Source organism: Ambystoma mexicanum, chromosome 6q, assembly GCF_040938575.1.
Source record: "Ambystoma mexicanum isolate Mex_15411 chromosome 6q, UKY_AmexF1_1, whole genome shotgun sequence".
Classification (NCBI taxonomy): Eukaryota; Metazoa; Chordata; class Amphibia; order Caudata; family Ambystomatidae; genus Ambystoma; species Ambystoma mexicanum.
In genome coordinates, this window is record NC_090937.1 from 735,647,994 (window position 1) to 735,670,971 (window position 22,978).

Consider the following 22,978-nt stretch of genomic DNA (forward strand, 5'->3'; position numbering starts at 1 on the left):
GAGAGTACCGTGGCCAAGCAGTACTTCCAGGTACTTGCTTCGGTGCGCCTGGGTCCTGGGCTTTATAGTCCAGCCCACCAGAAGGTAAGAGCAATGCCTTGTGGATGTAGGAGTCCAAAGTATTTCCACAGTAATCCAACTGGAAAGCAGAAAGAAAAGCACAATAAGAGCACGTTCAGCGAGAGTACCGCGGCCAAGCAGTACTTCCAGGTACTTGTTTCGGTGCGCGCCTTTTTAAACCTACCTCCCTTACACGGTTAAACAGGGGTAGCGTATGACTCTTCTCTTCCTTACTACAATATAATGCCTTTTTGAGTCAAGCCCCCCTCTAACAAAAAAGAAGGTGTTTTGCCCCCCTTCTCTCCTTGTGTTGTAATGCCTGCAGTGGTTGCTTTAATCTCACATAAATCTGTGTGTCATCCGCATAGGAATGTTAGCACAAGCCAAACAGGATGAACATATTTAACAGTTGGCGAATGTATACATTAAACAAAAGTGGTGAGAGTAATGAGCCCTGGGGCACTCCACATGTGACAGGCAAGGAGTCAGATATATAGAGACCTGCGTTGACCTGTTGTACGCTCAACATAGTATCGAGGTAATCTACTGATCCGGATAGGGGGATCACATGTAGCTAGACGCGCGAGTCTCTCTCACAGTCACATTTAAACAAATGGATTAAAAATGCTGTTATATCCCTTGCAGTATGAATCTGGGCCATATTCACTTACTGACAGGTGACTGACGCTCCCGTTGATGTAACTGCACGGCATTGAAATGCTCAACATATGAATCGAGGTAAGCCACTGGTCTGGTTTGGGGCACAACGTGTAGTTAGTCGAGTGAGTTTTTCTCACAGGCATATCTAAACGAATGAATTAACAATGCCATTATATCCCTTGCAGTATGAATTTTGGCCGAAATCACTTATCGACACAACTGAGCTTGTTACCAGGGAGACAGAGGCTGTTTAGCTCAGCAGGCGTCCTGGTCATTACAAGATGGGGGTGAGTGTAACTACTAAATTAAATATGAAACTTCCCATTAAGTTTATACTGGAAATACATATGTCGAATAATTAGGTGACCAGTTTCACATTAGGTGTTTAACCACTTTTAGTTTCATGGTGAACTCACAACGAGTACTTGAGCAGTACATCAAGATTGAAGACCCTAGAGGAGAACCAGATTTTACCTCTAGTTTACGGGCGGAGAGTAGTAATCAAGGGGCTCAACCCATCAGGGTGAGTGCGACCTTATGTATATGGAGTTAGAATTTCCAACGGGGGGAGAGGGATCACTGTTTTAAAAAAGGAATAACGAATACTACATGTAGTGTCATTTGACATTTCATATCTCTCAGTTGCACAGTCAGCATATGTTTATGAGGCACCCTCTATTTGAACATGGTGGAAGCCACTGCAGTTTCTGCACCACAACACGTGAGAACCCCATTGACCTTAAAACAAGGTATTTACTTCTACTATATTATGCATTTTACATTAGATTGTCACTCCGGGTCTCTCCCAGATGGCTCTATGTCCTAGTGGTTTGAACATGTTCACCTGCTTAATGCCTCTACAATGTCTTGCAGAGTACAATGTTCAGTGATTTATCTTCTGATTTGGTGATCATTACCGGATTCCAGATTTTACTTGTCAATATATATAGTGTATTCTAAATAAGAGTGACTCCCCTTGCTGACCACACCTAGAATGGTTTTGAAGAGTGTGGCCCTTTCGGAGTATCTACATAACTGAATGGTTTAGAGCCCATAGATGGGTCATTGGATGCACAATGTTACTCGCAATATATGGTGACATAATTTAATTGGATGTCGACTGTATCATCAACTTGACTAAGCATGATGGTAATATGCCTTTTTTTATGATATTTACTTTACAGTCCGTAAGGCTCTAGAAGAAGAGGAGATATCCTCGAAACGCATCAGCCACAGAAAGTGGACTTGCAATTTTGCTTTGTTTTGTACAACACTGTTTGATATCAAACCATATATTCATCCTTTTACTAAAAATTGACTTGACATCTTATTTCGGACTAATTATTCCAGTGAAATGTAAAGCATTCCAATTGAAATTTTGACTGTTTTGTACAGTATTGGATAGTGTGCGGGGGACGGGACGATTCTATTTTTGAATCGTCTTCTCTTCTCAGTCTCCTCCTTCCGCACCCTTACACTACCCTCACATAGAACGAATGAGCTGAGAAGTCTCAAAATGAAATTCTTTAGTCAGTGTTTGGAAGCCCTTTATTGGTGTTCCAGTGAGCCTTCATTCTGAGCACACAGGTGTGGCAACATTTCCTGTTCCATATATTTATAGAGGAACAAAGTCAGTCGTTGACCTGCACACCAAAGCGCCACCACATGTGCAGTGGTTCTGATCACCGAACAATAACCAGCCTAGTTTGAACTGCGAACCGTTCAGTGTTTGAACCACGCACCACCAGGCGAAACGTGCCTGAAACGAACAGCTTTTTTGTACACGTCTACTGGCTGCATAAGCTATAGCACACCAATGAGAACTCATGGTAGACGTCCAATTCCTATGGAATCTGGCTTCTTCTGGCAAGTGCAAAAAACAGGCAGATTCCATATAAATCCAATGCATGACCGCCAGCATCAAAATCAGATATTGGTGGTAATGTATGGGGTTTTGTATGGCTGAGGGGATGGGATGGTGGAAGCACAATTCCACGCTGTGCCCTGGATCCATCACAAATCAATGAAAATCCGGCAGTGTGTAAAAAGCATACTAAAACATTTTACACTTTCTATTCACACACGAGTTTTACCTCACGCCAGAAGGAAAAGTATCTCCTTTATGTCATGTGGAATTACGGAATTGGGTTGGGATAAAAAGCCTTTGAATGATTAGCGATTTAGCTGCAACTAAAAAGGGTAAACCTCTATTTGAACTAACTACGAAAAAATTGTCAGGATGGGGTAAACTATAAAGTGTCTAGTTCACTAAGGTAAGGACTTTCCCCCTGAATCTAAGCAGTTCCTCCTGTCATAGAGGAATATTATCTAGTAGGCTTCTCAACACTTCTCTCCTTTTTAGGAGGGGACTGTTGATGAATGCTTATAAGACATAGGGGTTTATTTATAACCAAAATGAGGGACACCTGCCACGGAACGATGCGTGCTAAACGAGACAGGGCAGGTGACATTATAGGTTGTTAGTGTTCTATCAGTAATAGTGACACGGATGTCCCTTTGAATGTATTCGGGATACTGGTAGGGATGTAGCAGCAGCCGGCCTCATTGCCCTGTCTTCACCCGTGTCTCGCTTGTGACCGGTGGTTGAACAACCCCTCCATTAAGTTTGATCATAGTGCGCCAGTGACTTCCAGGCCCACTTTATTATCTCTGAGTACTCTCTATTCCAGCATGTGGGTTTAGTGAAAACACTTACTATTGTTTATAAGGAATGTACAGTCATGTACTGTGATTCTTAACTCACTGCCTTGTATCTTTTGACACCTTTCGTATTACGAGTGTATCCCTCCTTCCCCCCATGATTGTTAACTTCGTATGTTTTCCCTCATCTGTGGTTGCTGTACAATGTCCAGCACTTCGAAGCAGTTCATTGTCATCTGGCGCTATATAAAACATCAAAGTACCATAAATAAAATAAATATAGTGCCCTGCTCCAGGGGCGTTGCTAGGGGGGGCTAAAGGGGCTATAGCCCCTGATCTTTTGGTTGTAGCCCCGGATAGAATCTCAGGAGCTACAGCCAAAAGACTAGCTAGCCCCCAGTCCCAACAGTTCCGACATCAGCGTAGCCATTGGTCTTTTCCAGACCTAGCAACTCCTCTGCCCTGCTCGCTCCTTAGCTACACTCGCAGCCACATGCATACAGTCTACAACTCATTATTAGTCATTCACCCAGCGTTACAGTGATTGGTTCAGTGCTTCTATCTTAAATAGATATTGTGCCCAGCTCACCCGTCAGCCCACTGCTAAAAGGGCATAGCGCCAAACCAATTACTCAATCATATAGCGTCCAGCTCACTGTGCAGGGATATAGCGCCCAGCCCACTGGTCAGCTGGCCTAGAACTTTCAGGGGTTTCAGCCTTTAAGTGTCTCGGGCTTTTCACTATCTTAGGTTCTAAAGCTTGATTATGCTTCTAAGCTTTCCCAGGACCCTGAGCTATTTCACTGCTCTTGGGCCCTGTGCTCTTTCAGGCCACAAAGCTTCCTGGAGCCCCTCAGCTCTACTGTAGTCTGGTCATGGTACTTGCTCTCCTGGCTTCTTCCTTGCTTCCGGCTGACTGCTTCCCCAATCTTTAATTTGCTCCATCTGTGTATACTCTCATTTCCCAACACACTAGGACCACTGATTGGGTAGATTCCACTTTCTATTGTGTGGGCCTCTGGATAGACTCAGTGTCAGATTTGTTTGATTTGCTGCAGCTGGTGTGGATCCACCGCCTCCGAAGGCTTCATAAGCCCAGGTGGCAATCTTTGATTTGGGCAGGAGTCTGCCTTCCTTCTTGTGGTTAGCTATTCTTCTGGAGCTTCATTGTCTCCAGCCATGCTGCTGTCCTCTGCACTGTAGACTCTCTGCGTAATCACAATTATCTATGCTGGCATAGCGGATCCCGTCCAGTGGGTCCAGCATGCAACATATTTAGCTCTGGCTTCAAGCCACTGATATTCTGTGCCAAAATTAGCCTTTGAAACATTTCTCAAAGGCGCCCACAGGCCCCAGAAATATTTTAGGCGACATTCATCCTATACTGCGACGGCTTACATTTGGGGTCTCTCGCAATGATTTTTCATTGAATCGGCAGTCTCATGTCCTGAGTCAAATCTCGAGTTTATTTGACAGGATCATCCAGCCAGTCAGAGGCCTCTCTGGCAGAATTGTTGAGCTTTTTCAGCTAATCCGAGTATTCAGTTCTACTTAAGGAATGTTTCAATCGTCTACGTAAAGCCCAAATCACTTCAACTCCTTTGTGGGTTTTATTAGCCAACCTTTAAGCAAGGTTTTGAAGCGCCCTATATTAGCTATTCAGTGTTTGCTTTATGTTTACTTTATTGGTCTCTAGTGTGGTTTTTGTTGCCAATTTGTGTGCCCCTTTCTTTCAGGGTTTTTTAAGTGTGTTGTTGTTAGTTTACACTATATTAAAAAAGAAAAGAAATATCTCTGGTGACTTTTCCCATTTTCTTCCCTATTTCCTGTGCCTAATCCCACCTTCCCAACAATGGTTTACCCTTTCCCAGCTTCTCCCCCGTTTTTTGTTCTCATCTCATTGTGCTATTGTTTCTGTGAGTTTTTCATGCACTGTTTTTAGTAGTATAGTTTGCATCATTACAGTGATGTAATTTGCTTACTTATTTTTGAGGTTGTGAATATTGGTTTTCGGGGGGGGGGGGTTCACACTGTTGGGTTCTCAAGGTGTGTGCATTATTTCTCACAGTTCTTAACTTGTGACATTAGTGGTTCTGTCACTGTGCACCTGCAATGCTGGGAGTGGAAGAAAATGGGCGGAGAGGAAGAAGAGGAGTCGATTAATTATTTTTCCTTCCAGGAGAAGGAGAATTCCCCCATTACAAATGATGAGGGGGAACCTTGTGTTGTTTCTTTTGGCACTAGTTTGTGGGCCAGCGCCACGCAGCACCTTGAATCTTCTAACTTGGTGGGAAGCCCTTGAGGGATGCCTAAGGAGAAGGAGTGGGATTGGATACATCACCATGGGTGGTGTTCTGACTACTATCAAGAAGGCGGGGGAGGCAGGGTCTCTTGAGAATTCATCCCATGAAGGCCCAGCAACTGGAGGTGCAGGGTTTTATATCCCTCCTGACAGACTCAGCAAGTTCCAAGGAGGAAGCCTAAGGGTAACACTTGCATGGGTGGGGCAACTGAGGAGGAAGTGGTCTCCACCCACCAGGTTGAGAATGCCAAGTATGATGGGGAGGTCTGTCAGAAGGAGATTTGGGGGTAGGACCAGCCTGTGAAAATGCTTCAGCAAGTGGTAGACCTACCAGACGGGGAGGAGGAAGAGGTAGAGAAGTGCAATGAGGAGGTGGTGGAGTGGGAGCACTTCCTGTGCCTGCCATTGTAGAGGGGACACGCCAGGCAACGGAGGAGCCCTACAGACCAGTGACCTCTACTCCCTACACAGCTCATATGGCCCTACAACCAGAGAAGAAGGCCAGAGAGGAGCAGACTGCAGTCTTCTACATGGAAAATGACTGTGTGAGCTGGTGAAGTGGGGGAACAAAAGGAAGGCCAAGGACCATACGATGGGATGACATTCATGAGGAACCAGGTTCACCAGTGCTGCAAGGACATTTCCCATGATAACAAGTCCCCTAACTGTAAAGCCAGCTATATACCGAGCTACTGCCGCCACCCTCTCCAGATGTGATGATGAGGCAGTTAGTGCTAGTTCTCAGGGCCACGTGGCAACACCTGCACCCATTTAGCCTGACAATTCAGCATCAATGATGCAGACAACTGTGGCCAGCATCAGACCACGGCTGCAGCTATCTAATGAGGCATGCAGCAATGTGTTGCTTTTATTATATGCAATCTATTAGCTGGGGAGGCCTGTGACATGCACTGGTGTTGGCCAACATGATCATGCATGTGGAGATCCACCAACCTTCTCTCCTGTAAAAAGCTGTGTGGGGACAGAATGAGGCATCATGAAGGAATAACTGGCCTCAGAGAAAGACTTCCCATCTGCTAGAGTGGCAGTGGTCTGTGCGAGAGCTGCAGAACTTTATGAAATGCTCTACGGTGGTCTTGCATACTTTAGTGTGTGGCTTCCCCAAGGGAAGAGCCAGAGAACATTAAGGGGTCATAGTCTCCTTTTGGATAATCCAAGAATGTTAGTGGGTGTCAGCACCTTGTGAGAGAGCCCGGAAACCTTAAGGGGTGGCTGCACCCTGAGAGAGAACATGAGAACCTTAAGGGGTGGCTGAGACATGTGGGGGACCCTGAAAACTTTAGTGGGTGTCTAAGCCCTGTGACAGATCCTGATCCCTTTAGTGGGTGATTGCGAACGGTTTGAGAACCTGAGACTTGTTGTGGGTGGCTGCAGCCTGTGGGAGAACCTGAGAACATGTTTGGGTTGCTGCACCCTGTGAGACGATCCGTTAACCTTAAGGTCAAACCTGTGAGTACCCATGTTGGTTAACGGGTGACTGCACTATCTGAGAAAGCCCAAGAACTTTAGTGGGTGGCTGTGCCATGTGGAAGTGTTTAAGAATATTTGGCAAATGGTGCTTGTGATTGTGAAACGATACTATGATTAAATACCATCACTTGCACAATAGGTAATGGGATGTGCAAGTCATAACCTGGTCAGGGCCTCTCTGTCAATACTATAGTTATATGTTTCCTAACCACACACAACAGCAAATATCTTTCTGAAATATGCAGGATAAAACTTCATTGACAACCTCCAAACTAGTGTGTTGGCTATAGGTAGGTGTCATTCCAAAGTCTTTGCATTTAAGTGACTGTCCATTTTTAGAAGTGTCAATCAACAGTAAACCATTTGTCACTGCAAGGCTTCTCCTGTGGGTAGAGGCAATAGCCCTGGGTACACTAAATCCCTATTTGACTACACACTCGTAGAGGGGACAGCTTATCAATTCAACAGCAACCTACACCAGTGCTGCTGGCCAAATGTACTCCTTGCTGTACCAATACTGTACTGGGTCATCATCCTTTCCCACTGGTGAAGAGTTGAATAGATAGGTATCAAGTATCTGGGCAGCTGATGGTCTGATGCGTGTTCCTGTTGCTAACCCAACTGCCTTCAAGATGCCTGAGCCAAAGAGGAGGGCATCTCACAGAATCCCTGCGGCAACCCGCACCTGTACTCCTCAAAAAACTCTCAACCAGTCTCAGTAATATATTGGTCTTGAGCTTGACATTCTTGGTGTAGTTGGAAACATTTGAGTAGATAGATAGTCTTCTTGCTGCATGCATTATCTCTGCAATTAAGGTTGCAATTGCTTCAGCAACACTTCTTAGACCATTTGCACTGTTTCTCCTCCTTGTGATGTTTGCTGTGATATGATATGGTATTTATAACGCACCTATACACAAGTGTTTCAAGGCGCGACGAGGCAAGGGAGGGGAACAGAGGGAGGACAAACGATCCTACTAGGCCCGGTGTCATTCGGATCACGCAAGTGCGTGGGAAGGGGGCAGGGACAGTGCAGTACATGGGAAAAGATAACAATAAGTATGTAAGGCCAGCTAGTGGCAAGTGCATGTGTAAGTGCATACATTAGGTGTCAAGGGCTGGTAGGGGGGACGACTGTAGGGATACAGAAACAGTCCCCAGGTGTGGAGGGTGCCGGGTCGGCAGTGCAGGTGTGTGATGCTGGCAGGGGGGGGGAGCCTGGGCCCGAGATCAGAGGGTGTCCAGGTGGCCAGTGCAGTTCAGGTTACAGCCAGGAGGTCAGCAGAGGAGAGGAGGAGAAAAAGCAGAAGCAAAGAGAAATGTTTTGAGGTGCTTCCGGAACCGGAGATGGTTCTCTTCAAGTTTCAGGCAGGGAGGCTGTTCCAGTGGGAGGCACCAGCCAAAGAAAGAGATCTACCCCCAACTCGTTGCTTGGTGAAGCAACTGACCCTGAGGGAGTTGGAGCCGAATGAGCGGAGAGCTCGAGAAGGAAGATATTTAGGGAGAGAGAGTTGAAGGTATTGAGGCCCCAGACCCCAGAAAGCCTTGTGGACGATGCAGAGGGTTTTGAACTTAATCCTCGCAGCCACTGGGAGCCAGTGCAGAGATTTCATTCCTGGAGAAATACGATCCCTGGGCTTGAGGCCAAGGACAAGTCTCTCAGTCCTGTTCTGGATATGTTGCAGAGGGCGGAGTGTAGAAGCAGGCAGATGTAGAAAGAGGCTGTTGCAGTAGTCCAGCCTTGAGAGAACCAGAGCTCTGGAGACAGTGAGCTTCTGGGGGAAGGAGAGGAAAGGAAGAACAACTCTGAGGAGGTGCAGCTGGTCTTGTGATTTCTTAGAGACATCAGAGATGTGAGGGGAGAAGGAGAGTGTGGAGTTGAAGATGACCCAAAGGTTTTTTGCCTTGCAGGTGGGAGAAGGAAGAGGGCCAAGAGAGGCCGGCCAGAGAGCTGCAGGAAAGGAGGGAGCGGTTGTGCCATTGTGAGTCATCCTCATCCAACCCATGCAGATGAAAGGCTGACACATTTTCTTTGATATGTGGCTCTATGAAGGAAGTCACCAGGGGCCAGATTACAGAAACTTTGCACTGGTGCAAGTGCAAAGTTTGCATGTTATTAGCACTAGGGCAAAGTTTGCCCTATTCCTAAAAACACTAGAAAATATCCCAAAAAAATTGCACCATGACAAGTGCAGTTTGGCATGGTATAAGCACCAAGGCAAACATTGCCCTAGTGCGAAAAGACATTTTGGATGCATATTTGCTCCGAAGCAAAGATTGCCCTAGTGCTAATACCATTCCGTATTAACACTATTTTGCGCCTTGAAACACTTTTGTATAGGCACGTTATAAATGCCATATCATATCACTAGGGCAAACGTTGCCCTGGTGCAAAAATACTGTGAACATGTATCTTTTTGCCCTAGGGCAATTTTTGCCCTAATGCTTATAACATGCCAGAATGCACTTGTCATGGTGCAATGGTTTTCTGATATTTCCAAGTGTTTTTAAAAACAGGGCAAACTTTGCCCTAGTGCTAATTAATACTGTGAAATCTTTGCACTTGCACCAGTGCAAAGCTTCTGTAATCTGGCCCCAGGTGCTCAATAATTCATTTAAATCCAACTACATGTGGAATGCCACACACGTTTGAAACCTGATCCCTCACCTGCTGTGCCTCATCTGTCCCCTGCCACATCAAGGACCCTATACATGTTGGTCAGGTTCAATTTAAACGGGTGCGCCAAAGGATGTACCCTACTCCTGGCACATTGTGATGGCTAACCTGATTGGTGGCCTCCTCGGAATATCATAGTAGCGAGGAGACATTTGCTAGAAGCGGGCACTGGCACAGTGCCAAATATACCCCATCTAGATCACTATTGTGAGAGTTGCAGTAATTTGTGATGGTCACTCGTGCAGCCTATCAAGCATGTGAAAAGCGGCGCTCAATGGGTGGCCACTAAGGTATTCAGGTTGTGCAGTGGTAGCTTTCAGCACAGTGCATTTATTCCATTGTAAACCCATCTCAAACGGGAGATATACTTCTGGGCCTCAGCAACCATTTATTTCACAAGCTGAACATTGTTGATAAAGTGTGTGACCATGAGGTGCATTGGCATTTGATCCACTGTCTTCTGCAAAAAATCCCAAGAAACGTACAAGAAAAAAGTCGTTGGGGGTCATTATGAGGTTGGAGGTAAGGGATTACCGGCACCGGTAAGGGTGCCGATGCCGGTAATCCCTTACCTCCGTATTCCGAGTTCCCTTTGCGGGTCCTTCCTTACCTCCTGCTTTTTGCAGGAGTTAAGTACGGGAACTGCAAAGGTACCTCAGAGGTAATTACAGTACCGTAATTTACGTTGCTGTAATTACCTCCTTCCCCATTCCCATTGAGCCCTATTGGGCAGAAATGGGAATGAGGAAGGGCAAAAGGTGAATGGGGAATTACCGGTCCCTCCAACCCTCGAATGGACCGGTAATTACTCCATTCACCATGCCGGATTTGGGACGGTTTCGGAGGCAACCATGGAGCTAATTACTCCATGGTTAGCTCCAAACCCGGAATGAGGCCCATTGTGCCTCCATCCTCTCCCAGGAGTCAAACCCCACCTGTTTTCTGCCCTGAAAACTTTGAATGCATAACTTTGTCTGGTGCCCGGCTGCATATGCATGCTGCCTCTCTGCTTTCCCCTGGAACCCCCACCTGTTTTGTAAATGAATGAACATGTCCGCCCAGTGTTATGAGGAAACCATGTAGTCAATGCTCTGATCACTGGTGTACATATCCGTGTTGAAGTGGATGTTTTGTTCCATGGTCTTCTGTAGTACCCACTCCACTGTAGTCGGAAGCTTGTTGCACAATTTCGGTGCCATCATGTGAGATACTAAAGGGTGGTGAGAAGCAGTGGTGGGAAAGTCTCCAGAGTCCAGAATATTTAAAACAGGACTATTGATATTGATATTTTATTTCTATTGCGCTCGTACACAAGTGTTTCAGAGCGCTACAAGGTAAGCGAGGGGAACCAGGGAACAAAACAACGATCTTACTAGGCCCAGTGACATTGAGAACGCACACGTTCATGGGGGGGGGGGAAAGTGCATGGAAGGGGGAGAAGTGGAAAGTGCGGAGCAAATGAGAAACAGATAAACAATAATAAATAAATAATAAAGGCGATAAACAGTGGTATTGCAGCCAGCAATCGGCAAGTGCTGGGTTTAAGGCAGCAGACAGGGTAGGTCTGAAAAGTGCGGAAAGAAAAAAGGGGGCTGTATGGGTACAGATACAGACCCCAGTGCAAGGGATGGCCCGAGGCAGTGCGGGAGGGTGGTAAGGTGAGCAGGTACCTGGGGCTGGAGGACAGAGGGTGGCCCGGTGCATGGTGCCAAGAGAGAACAGATCAGCAGGGGAGAGGTGGGGCGAAGGCAGAAGCAAAGAGGAAGGTATTGGGGTGCTTCCGGAACCGGAGATTGTTCTCCTCAAGTTTTAGAGTGGAAGAGAAGCTGTTCCAGAGGGAGGCCCCAGCCGAGGACACAGATCTACCCCCAGCTTGTTTCTGTGAAAACGACTGACTCTGAGGGAGTTAGAGGTAGAGGAGTGAAGAGCTTGAGAGGGGAGGTATTTGAAGAGGGATAGCTGAAGGTATTTTGGAGCCAGGCCCCAGAAAGCCTTGTGGACAAAACTGTCCACTATTGCCAAAACTGTAGCAAGGTTAACATTCAGCAGGTGGTGTCGGTTCTAACACTGGCCTGCTATTATGTGGATTACTACTGCTGGGTAACTGGAGATAACGTTTGGTGTCTGACTCCTAAGCACACCCGCGTGTTTTCAGGTGTAATTGCATGAGTCGATGGTGATATGCTGTTTATCTGAAGGAATATGGAAGGATGCCCTTCAGATTTGTTGCCTTCTTTCCATGTGTGTGCATGGTGCTGCTGTACAGGGAACCGCATAGATGTGGGACCCAAGTTGGCACCTGCCTTCTCTCAAAACACAATGCATAGAGCACGGTCTGCTGCAAATGTTCAATGACCATGAGCAGCGCATCTTCTGTCACTTTTTTGGCTCGTTTGTATTCTGCTGTTGTCACGCGGTGCATGGATTCAACACATCCTAGATGCCTCATGCGCAACGTCCACACCCGTCCCTACATGAACTGCATTACACAGCCTTGAGAATTCAGGTACAATGCACAACCAACCCCTTTTGGACATTTCAAGTACCGCATGTCAGTTCTCTGAAAACAGGTGGCCATTCCAGCCAGGGAGAGGTTGAAGTCACCAGCAAAGCAATCACTCCTGCACCCGCTTCATCAACCACATCACTGCCCTCAGGTAACACCTCCAGGGATGCTGGGCAGAGTAATGGCAGTAGCTGGAAAACAACCTGCAAGACATCTTCAGCTACCTCCTCTCCACTATCTCTGTACCTACAGAGCCCGTCAGTACATAAAGCATCTGTGCCATCCCCACCTCTGGCCGCAGTGGCACTTTACTCAGCACTAGTGGTGGGCGAAAAAATGGCTAATTACTTTCAGTGGTAAAACTGGAAGATTCCTGGTAAATTTCACCCAATCCACGAATTTCGTCCAAAGGTCTGTTCTCAGCCGAAATTTCGTTTTTTTTTCAAAATGTGCTTTTTGGAGTGTTTTTGGACTACCCAAAAATCGAAATTTCTGCAAAAAACTAATTTCATCTGCAAGAAAAAATAAAGGGCAGCAGTGCGTTAAAAAAAGGTGGAAATTAACCCATCCAGGGGAAAGCAATCGTTGCTGATTTTTACCAATTCTGTTTCACTGGTGGGATTTACACCAACCCCTACACCTCCACCGCTGCCATCTCTGACTCTGCCACCACAACAATCACTGCTGCTGCCACCACCTGCCCCATGTGCCTCTGAGGCACCAACCGCCCCCGTGGCTACTTCCACCCTATGGAAACATGATTGCCTGTGCAAATCCAGGCCTTCAACTCACACACTCCTGTTGCTTCAAGGAGGGGGCATCTACTATGAACCCAACCTCTTCCCTCCCCATGTACCTAACATACCATTATTCCTATCTGCTGACCATGCTCTGCAATGGCATCATCAGAAGGATTTTGATTCTACTCCTCATGATGATGTCACTGCAGGTGACAGGACTTGTGCATTGCCGTGGCCCATGATAACCAGTCCCCCAATACACACTTGACGTCAGAAGAAAGATACTCAGCCAGATGGAGTAATGAAAGGCGTGTATGGAGGCCAAGCCATGCATGACACTACTCAGGGTGGCGTCCACTGTGGAGATACAGCACATGAGGTCATACAGTGTCACTGCTTCTGTCTTGGAGGTTGGGCAAAGAGTATGGGACTTGGGCAAGTCAATTTTCACAGGTAATGAAACAATGCTGAGGGTCATTACCCTCATGCTATACCATATTCTGGTGGGTTGCTTCAGCCAATTCCATCTTCGCGACACCTACAGAGGGATTTTCTCCAGCACCCCAGTGAGGCACTCTCGCTGGAGACTTCCTCCCTCACCACCATGTATGCATGGATGCGGCAAGACCTCATGGAAGCACGGCATGACATGCTACAGCCATTGATTTGGGGATGTGGGTGGTGAGTGGGCATGGGTGCTTGGGATGAGGGTGGTGGGTGGTCATGGCTATTGTGGGTCAGGGTGGTGTGTGGGCATGGGAGTTGGGGATGATTGTGGTGGTTAGTCATGGGTTTGTCCCTACTCAACAAAATAGATAGCATTCCAGCAAAGTTGTGATTTAGTATCTGCCATAGATGTGCTTTAAGTGATGCGTAATTGTACAATGAAATCTGAATACATAATTGCTCAGACATAGTTTTTAAGAGCTCCTGATAAACAGTGCATCTTCCCCTTCCATCATTGCATCCACCCTGCATCAGCATCATCACCATTGGAGACTGTGGGAAGATTACCATCCTCAGTAGGCATGGGGCCATTCCTTCTAATACATGCTATCCAGCATTGCACAGACTATGACAATCTTCCTCATCTGTCTGGTGGAGGCAACACAATCTTCCCAGAAACAATACAAATGTACGAACCCATGTCTGCTTGTGTGCATCTATGTAGGCCATTCATGTGGCATTCCAGGGTTTCTGGTTTGTGTCATCAGCCTTGGCAGCAGTGCATAGCCAATGCCACCCAATGGTAAGAGTAGTATTTTGTGACATGGGCGTTACCTGTGTAGAATGGGGAATGTCCAAAGAGGACTGCTAATCCTGCTCTATGGTAAATGAGATGGCTTCCATTCTTCCCTCACCATCCCAGCTATTGCATCGCCCATACTCAATGCCAAATGGAAGGGCTGTTGCAGGCAAATCTATTAGACTCGTGCTGTGCATTGTTGGGTTGCCTTGATATTCGAATCTCTTTTAGGATGTTACAGAAACGTAGGTATGGACAAGGAGTTGGGTGCATACCTATTGTGCCCACTCATGTCACCCTCTGCCTGAAGGAGGGGATGATATTGGCCATGGTCTATTTCAGGTATCTTGTGTAGGCCTTATGGGAACTGTAATAACATCCAGAATGTTGTGTGTAATGGCATACGAAGCACTGCAGCTATGCCAGCACTTCAGAGTTTTGAAACGTCTGGGCCATATAATCTTGCATCATAATCTTGCATTATGTAGTGACACGTGTCAGGCCAAGCAGGCATGACATTTATATGGCAGTAGTCCTGGGCACCCCCACTTCTCATCCTCTTCTCATTACTAGCACGACATACACATTTGATTCTCTGTCTTGTGGCATGTCCCCTGTGGTTGGTTGCCCATGTAACCAGACTTGAGTCGGGCCTCCTTAATTTCTTGAAACTTCTCAAAACTCTGCTTTCCTCTACCTCTTTCCCTCTTTCCCTTCCTTGCTAATCACCCCTCTGCCACTGAGACGGGTGTCCTGGTCCCTCATGAACCTCACAGGTTACCAGACACTCTACTCATTTGACACCAGCACCCCCCTCAGCACTTCCCTTGCAGGCCCCCTACCTGGTGGCTGTGCATCCCTTCCTAGGGATTCCTCCACCCCAGCACTTAGACTGTGCTCTCCTCCCTTGGCTCCCCTTCCCTCCCAGGCCCCCACAAGCACTTGTCCATACCTTTCTCCCTCCCCCACCCCTACCCTGTCTCCTGCACGTCTCTTCACTGCACTTGCAAATCCAAATGTCACAAGACCTACTAGGACCATGATTATATACTGACTGTTTTGCTCCCCCTGGTCCCTCTGCACTCTGCCTTGTGGCACCTGGAAACACCATCCTGTTGTATAGGCACCTATCAAATGCTCAATAAATAAATAAATAACCTGGCATGGTGTTGTATCACAGGACCTTGGTGAGATGGGTTGAAACCCTGAAATGGGAACAGGAGTGGCTGACCATCAGAACCTTCTCATAAGACATTTTTATGTTTATTGAATTGTACTGCTTCCTGTTGCCATACACATGCTCCTCTGCTGCGGTGAGGCCACAACCACATACATACATTGTAGCACACCAGTCATATTGGTAAAGAGGGCTGCTGCATAGAAATGTGCCTTGGCGACATGGATGTGGGTCGTGGTGATGGGGAGGAAAATTAAATTTTGCACAAGTCTCATTAGTGCATCAAGCCCCTGCACCTGCACTTAAGAGAAGTTTGGCTGGGACATGCCTGCTGCCATCTGCAGGTGACTGCCCGAGGCCCAGCAACACTGTGGCTCCTGTTGAAAGAGTTCTCCCCTGACCCCCCTTCCTCCCGAGGACGTACCTGATGCCGGCCATCTCATGTCACGTGATCGTGACTCCGTTAACATCAGCAGGGTTTTGCCCTGACTGGAGGCTGCCTGGATTGTCTGCTGCCATTAGCAGGGGGCTGCTCGAGGCCCAGCAACACTGCGGCTCCCGACGAAAGGGTTCTCCCCTGCCCCCCTCCCTCCAGAGGACGTACCTGATGCCACCCGTCTCCTGTTACGTGATGACTCCCACTCTTTGTTATTCCATCTCTCCTTGGGGCTCCTTTCCCCAGGTGTCCCATTCACAGGGCACACATTAAACGGGCTACTGACTAACCTGTTTTCTCCTGTTCATGCCGGGAACACCACATCTCCTCATGGTTCTCTATCTACTTGAAGTACCTTCCTTATCTTTACCACATGAGCATCAGTACTCGATCATAGCTCTCCAACTCTATTACTTGGCATTGTTCTTTTGCCCTATTTCTGCCTTTTTATTATGTTTCCTGCTCACCCCTCACACCTACACTGTACCAATTCCTGCACCTCATAGTCCTGCCACTGTATCTCTAATTTGAATTACCCTCCCATTTTAATGACCCCCTACCCAGTCATATCCATTGGTCTTCTTAATATGCGCTCCATCTGTAACAAGACTCATTCTCTCCTTGATCTGTTTAATCAGTTTAACCCTCACTTTCTTTGCCTTACATAAACCTGGCTTTCTCCTAAACACTCTGCTATTCCTGCTTCCTTATACACCTGCTCTGCTGCATTCCCTCACACTCTTCTGCCTCATTCCTGTGGAGGGGCACTGGCATTTCTTACCATCCTTCCTTGTCCCCCTTTCCACCCCTACCTAATCTGCCTCCTATTTGAATATCACTTCTCTGCTTTTGCTAAACCCTACCTTATGCCATTTTTAACTATCTGTTACCCACCTGGTCCCCTGTCCAGCTTCTAAGAAGACATAGACCTATTGGGTTCCTTTGTTCTTCCTGATCACCCCATGTTTTAGCTACTAGGTGACTTTAACCTCCATCTATCCTCAACCCAGGCTTCTTCACCACGTATTCCTCTACTCCAAACCTACTCTTAATCTGCTCTCACATGTGCCCCCTCTCACATCTCTAGTTCCTCTCTCAATCTGATTTTTTCATCTATTTCCGTCTGTCCCCCTGTCTCCACTCTTCCGCTTTATTTCTCTGATCATTTTCTTCTATCTTCTCATCTCAACTCCCTGTTCCTGTGATGCACTGCTCCTCCTCCACTCCATTCTTTCAGGTGACCTGCGATTATTTTCCCCACTTTCCTTTTCATCAACTATTCTTTCCACCCTTCCATCCTCTGATCTCTTCTCTACCTTCTCTCCAGATCGTGCTGTCTGCACTCCACTTTACTCTATGCCTTTGAGGGTGCCTACAGTGAAGGACCTTATGGTGTCCTCATTCTGCTAGGGGGCGAAGGCGTGATAGTCTCTAAAGCAGCTGCTTTCCTATTCTGCAACTGTTAACTTGTTCGGTAAATATGAGCGTCGAGTTTCATGGATCCCACTGTGTCACTCTGGGGGATAGAACGTTTCCTCACGCTTTGTATCCCCTAGAGTGACACAGAAGTACTGAAACATGCCTTCTCTACATCAGGGAATACATCCAAGTCACCCTAGACAAAACATTCCCACTTGCCTCATACTTCTAGATCTCTCAGCAGCATTTAACATCCTTACACACGACATCCTCATCACCCACTTACAAAAACACATAAGTCTCCAAAATCAAGCCCTCAAATTGATTAAATAGTTCCTAAGCAACTGCCCCCTACTATAAAAATGAATGAATTTCAAGCTACCCCCAGACTCTACAAATAGGAGTGCCACAAGGTTCCATCCTATCCCGGGCTGTTCAGTGCATATATCAAACCCCTTGCTGATATAATTGAAACATTCACTAGAAGCTTACAAGGCTATGCTGAGGACACTCAATTAGCCTTCGCCGTAACCCCACAAACCAACATGAACCACACAAGCTGCCTACTCACCATACACAAATGGATGGCTCACAACAACCTGTGTCTCAACCCTAGCAACATTTAAATTCTACTATTAAAAAAACTGTCAAAAATATGTATAACTTACAGTTCACCTGCCTAACAAACCTAGGACTCCCCCACCATAGCACATGAGGCATCATATTTGACTCACAAGGTAAACTCAGCACTCAAATTCAATCCATCTCAAAAAAGCCAACTCAGTCATCTACCCCCTTAACAACATCCTCCCATACCTAACAATGAACCAAAAGATTGACATTACCAGAACACTACTACAATCTAAAGTGAACTACTGCAACACAAGCTAGATGGTACGAGAAAACAGAATATGTCTCACCCGCTAGTCCAGGGGATCTGTCATCCAGGTGGCCAGGACACACCATTGCTTTTGGTTCCAGCTTCCGGGGGTGGACCAGTGCGTGAGGATCTTGTGGATGAGGGGTCCTCGGGGAGTGGAAGTGGGGCACCGTAGGGTGAGACGCGGTATCCCCTTCCCAATAACATCTTTTCTCCATCCTACCAGGTAGGATTCCTATGAATTCAACCCCCAACCCATTTCCGACACAAACACTTTCTCACAGACAGTTCCCTGTGAGCGACAACAGACTAACAACAGCGGCGTATACCTGACATGTCCCAACACCATGGACAGGCAAGGTCAGGCAATTATGGATTATTACACACACCTGACGCCCATCACACTTCCCCACATGGATAAAAGCCAGAGCACGAAAGCACACTCTGAGCGAGGCAAACCACACGAGGAAACAGCAGTTCCAAGATGGCAGTTTAATACAAGGAAAAGAAGGTGAGACCAGAGAGAGTCGCAAGGAGGGAAGTACCCGTGACCTCTAAAAACTTTTACTTTCGTGGGCCTTGAAAAGTAAGAAACTGAAGACCAGGAACTAAGGCTGATCAAAGCAGCACAGTGTGTCAGAGGTACCTGGGGCTCTCCCGTGTCGATAACCAAGGCGGGGAGGAGCGGTTGCCGCTGTGGTACTGTACTTGGCTCCTACAACAAAGCAGCATCAGAAAGGACCGCACAGCCGGCGAGTCAGAGATACTGATACCAAACCAGCTTGTTTTTTGAACCGAGGTTGCAAGCAGCAACATTGTACAAAGAGAACAGTGTGTGAGGGTTTGCAAAGAGTGACACGGATACAATTGGAACCAAAGAAGTAATTGAACTTTGTGATTGAACTTTGGGAGGCAACCCAAGATACCATACACAGAGTGGTCCGGCACCACATGGGCACTCATTCAAAGTTCTCTGTTAGGTATCCAACTGATTTTGAGTGTGAGAAAAAGGAATACTGAGATCGAAGTGGTCATGCAACTGGTCTTGCTAAATTCAGTGCACATTCAAAAGTCTTTGATAGTTTAAAGTACATCGCAATTGGTCTGAGCCCGGCTGAGGGAGACTAATTGGGTCAAAGAAAGGGATCTGAGCCCGGCTGGGGGGGGGGAACCGGGGTGGACCGTGAGTCACCTGAGAAAGGATTATCTGAACATCGTTTGAAAGGGATCCGAGCCCGGAAGAGGGGATCCAACATTGAACTTTTTGGTTTGAAAGAGATCTGAGCCCAGCTGAGGGGGATCCAGGGCAAATACCCAAATTGAAATATTGATAAAAGGAAAATAATGTTTATGTGTTGTTTTGTGTATTCCAGGCCCTCTGAGTCAAGAGACTTGCAAGAAGCAAAGAGACTTGAACACAGGAGGTCTTGAACTGTGAAAATAGAACTGTATCCTTGTGCCACAGAAGCCAGAGTGTGTGTTTTGCTCGAGTGAACCACCTTGCCCAGTGCTGAAAACATGGAGAAGGTAGGCCAAGCGGCCTAACATTCTGTCTTATCATTTTGGGAACACGCCTTTCTTTTTCATGAACATCACCCCAACTTATTTTGTAAATTAATGGTAAGGATTGGCAATAGGTTTTTTAGTATAGGCCCTTTTTATGTTGACAATACTCCACTAGGACTGCATTCTTTATTATTTGATGTCTTCGCTTGCTCCCATCTTTACATTTAGGGTTAAATAAATGTTTATCACACCCTTGTGAAAGTTCAGTAAACACCCTTGAGATGTGGTCACTTGTGTCTGTCTTACTATTGATACCATGCCTTCCTTACAATGGGCACCACCAAAGAGAACATAAACGCTCTACAAAGCCCACAGAACAAAGCTGATAGGCTTGTAATGGTGTTAAATCCACACAACCATGTATCAGAAAGGTTGAAAACCCTCAAATCGCTGCCCATTAGTCACAAATACAAATCAGTACCCTCATCATTACCCTCTCTACTGCAATGAACCACACTGCCTAATAAACTTAATTCACAAAACTACCACTCCCTCCAATGTGGTACTGAGATTCTTGGGAAATTCTCTTTTTTTTCTATTGCAATTGCTGCTTTGTGTGTGCTATTTTCTGAATGTCCGTTACTTTCGTTCCTAGTATGGTTATTTCCGCATGTGGTCTGGAACTTCAGGTTATATCAGATGCAGTGTCATTATTTTCTCACATCCAGTGATTTACAATTACTAAATGCTTTGCTGTAAAGGTGTACTTGTGTGGAGTGCATGCCATTACTGCACGTGGTAACAGCAAATACTGGACTGTAGATTTCCAGATATTTACCATTACACTTAAGAGGACTGCGGTTCACAGAGTCATACTTTTTGGGTGGTTTGGCTTTGCTATGTCCCTGTAATCTGCTTCATCTCCTTGTCCTTGTGGTCATCTCTTGGAGATTTTACCTGGTATGTGCTCCCTGCTAGCGACTACTTTACTGCCACACTCTTCCTTAGGCTTGTCTTGCACATGTCTTGAAATAATATAATACAACCACAGCATACCTACAGAAAGGCATACTTTCCTGAACAATTAGTGAATTAGTGGTATGACCAAATTAGGAATCAGAATAGAAATTGAGAAGGTGAGTTGGCAATTCTTCTTCTAAAGATTTGTAATAGTTTACAGGCTTCTGGTTAAGTAACTTAAAATCCCCTTACCACTATCTGCCAAACATGATGTTCATGCTATTTTCCATATGCTGCATGATACCTGAAATCCAGGACTGCAGGCCCTCTTTGGTAACTGACTGTCTTGGTTTGTTTGCTCACAAGGCTTTCAGCATGAACACATTAATGCCACTGAATTGGGCACTAACAACAGATATCATGACATTACTACAATAGCTATTCAGTGAGATCCTCGTCTCCTTTTCCTGGACAGGTACGCTATGACTTACCTGTTTTCACCAGCGAGGTGAACAGTGGAGATGCAGATGAAGCCATTTTTTGAGAACTAAAAAAGCAACTGAAAGTCCTCAAATACTTGCACTCGAGATTTCCATTTAAATGCTGGCTAATGGACCACGAATGAAGTCATTTGAAAATGTAATAATCTCTTTGCTGCTTACCTGTCAGGACTCAATGCAATGAGGCATGTATTCCAGTCAAAGACAGCAATAACACATTTATTATTGCTGTGATGTATTTAAAAGCTGAGCAAATTGACTTTAATTATGGTTCTGTAAGCAGAGCTTTTTACGCATCCCAGCCCTAATCAACACCAGCCCGGCAGGATCTGTGCATTTTAAGTATGTTTAACTTAAATGCACATTAATGCGTAAACAATTGGTACATGCATATTGGGTGATTACGTTGGTCTGGGTGTTTGGCCTGATTATAAATAGTCTTGCATGATTATTTCTTAAGCATACAAGTGCTTTCTAACTGCCGTGATGAATTTGTTATTCCCCCACTATTTATCATTAACGGTATGCCAATCAGCTGACCAAGAAGCACAGAGCGCAATCAATGGCAATTAATTAAACATTGAGCAAATTACTTTCAGCTAATTACGCTCACCAAATGCAAATACACCACATAATTAAGGTTTTATGTAACACTCTGACTTAAACGAGTTCTCAGAAAGCTCCATGAGAAAGGAAGGCAAAAATCCGCTTTTTAGCAGGGTTCATGTTTCCAAACCGTTAAAAATCCGATACAGAAATCATAAGATACATGTTTTTGAGGTGCCATGAGTTTGCAGAATCATGTGTTGTAATTAAACCACATATAATTACTCAGTGGAGCTCCTAAAGAACCGGCCGCTGAGGGGATTTGAACCCAGCCGCAAAATGGGCCTCGTTACAAGTCCGGCGGTAACCATGCCGGTAAAACCGGCAGGTTGCCACCTCACTTGTACATTTTACCGGCGTCTGGCTTGTCTGAAACACTGGAGCATAACAACCTCGGCGGACTGGGAAGTCAGGCACTGGTAAAATGGTGTGCCCCATTCCTGGGAGTGGGGAACACGGAAGCACCGGCACTGTTAAGAACTATTCTGGTGCTTCCGTGAAAGTCTGCCTACCGTGGCCGCTGTGCCTGGCAGGGACAGACCTGCCGGGCACAGCAACTGCGGCGGGAAGATTTGTTCTTTGCCAGCCCGGAAACAACAGTTCCGGTAAGCTTACCGCGGTAAGTTACCGGCACCGTTGTTTCCGGAATTGTTTCCAAAGTTGTAATGAGGCCCAATGTCTGATTCGCCCATAGAGGTCTAGAATTGGCCTAGGCCAGTTGCAGCTAGTTGGCACCTACTGAACTAGGTCAAAAGCGTTGCTATATATTGATTCAAACCCAATCCATACAGTTCGAACCATAGACATCTTTTGTTTTTTGTTTTGAAGTATTTTGACTATCTCCAGCAGATGACATCACTGAATCTTTGTTACCCTGATTACCTTCTGCCTGAGGGAGATAGAGTTGTAAGACAGATATAGGAAGACGGAGGACAGCTAGAAAGAGACAGTGGCGGCTAGCTTGATGGAGACAGGAAGAGCTAGAATTTGAGAGGGAAAAGCAAGAAGAGAGTGTGTGCTGTGAAGCATAAAGGAAGGCCACCCCCATCTACTGCAGCCGAAGTAGCTTTGGCACAATACTGTGGCAGCAGCAACCTTCACCAACAGAGTCTGAGCCACAGCAGCTGCTTCAGACCCCGGAGCTGTACTGT